This window comes from Euwallacea similis, unplaced genomic scaffold (assembly GCF_039881205.1).
Source record: "Euwallacea similis isolate ESF13 unplaced genomic scaffold, ESF131.1 scaffold_76, whole genome shotgun sequence".
NCBI classification, from domain to species: Eukaryota; Metazoa; Arthropoda; class Insecta; order Coleoptera; family Curculionidae; genus Euwallacea; species Euwallacea similis.
Window position 1 is genome coordinate 60,001 of NW_027098701.1, and position 1,407 is coordinate 61,407.

Consider the following 1,407-nt stretch of genomic DNA (forward strand, 5'->3'; position numbering starts at 1 on the left):
CGCGTGCACGTCCATCTCGCTGCGACGTCGCGGCGCGACATCGAAACAATAACACATCGACGTAATCGAATCATGCTTCGTTCGTCGTTATCGTAACGTTGTCTCTTCGTCGGACGCCGAGCAGTCTTTGAAATAGACACGACCCTCAGCCAGGAGTGGTCCGGGAACAGAATCCGAGGACCGCAATGTGCGTTCGAAATGTCGATGTTCATGTGTCCTGCAGTTCACAAGTTGACGCGCAATTAGCTGCGTTCTTCATCGACCCACGAGCCAAGTGATCCACCGTTTAGGGTAATATTTTTTTCTTTTTTTAACAACGACGAACGTTTCGGACGATACATACTAACGCTACGATTTTTACGCGAGCGCACAACAATCGTCCGAAACCTTACGTGTGTTGTTTCAAACGAGTGTTACTTGTTCAAATGGTTTGTGGTGTTTGTTTGTTTGTTTAAAGACGGCGCTCTCAATATTTCCGTTAGCGTCGACGCGCGACGAACCACCGTTCGAAACACTTACTCCTCGTAATTTAAGCAAACGGGAAGTGTCTCTCGGCTCGTCGACACGACTACAACCGGTCACGATCGCCGTCTGTAATTTTTAGACGAAGCTGTTTCACACACTCCTTTCCTTCTCTTTTAGGCGTAAAGAAACTCCGCTAACCGAAAAAACGTCGTAACGTCGTCGGGGTTCGTTTCCTTTCTATTACGAAAGACTACGAAACGCGCGCGACGTACGTCACCACGAAACGAACGGCACGTGAAATCGGGCGAAAATCCTTTACGACCACGAAAATTAGCAAAGCGCGCGCGAACGCGCGTGCCATTTCTCAGGTACCCGAATCATCTCACGGCAGTTTGCTTTAAACCTTCTGTCTTCTCTATAGAGCCTTACATAAACTACACAACGTCGCGAGAGTACGTTAGACGATTTCTCTTTCTCTTTCTCTCTCTGCATCACGCATCCCCTCGTGCAAAGCACATCCCCCGTCGGTGGTAGCTGCGCGCGTTTGTATGTGCGAGAGATATTATCTCGATCGAACGAAGTTCGGCACTTTGTCGTCGTCCTCAACAGCAGCAGCACATCCCGAGGCACACACAACTTTCGTCGTCTTCATTCCTCCCCGCTTGATCGTCGTCGACCGTGTAACGTAAAGCGTCACACGACGACCACTATCTTATACGGGGGGGGAGAAGAAAATGCCGGGACGACATTACTGGGAGAGGACGTCGTCAAAAGAACAACGCAGACACGTACTATTAAACGTACGTCACACCCACACGCAAAAAACCACCAAACGACGACGAAGTATGAACCTCGTCATCAGTTAGAGTCTGTCTCGAGAGGGAGTTGGTGTGCTTAGAGTTTTTCTAAGCGTCTAACTCTCGCAACGTACATACATAAGAA

General features: G+C 49.1%; 1 non-coding gene across 1 annotated transcript; it reads right to left on the bottom strand.

Annotated features, from left to right (window-relative positions):
• Positions 1 to 139: 139 nt before the first annotated feature.
• On the bottom strand, positions 140 to 294 carry LOC136419110 (5.8S ribosomal RNA). Its single transcript, XR_010753075.1, has one exon. It is a non-coding gene; the product is annotated as a 5.8S ribosomal RNA (ribosomal RNA).
• Between the last annotated feature and the right edge of the window lie 1,113 nt (positions 295 to 1,407).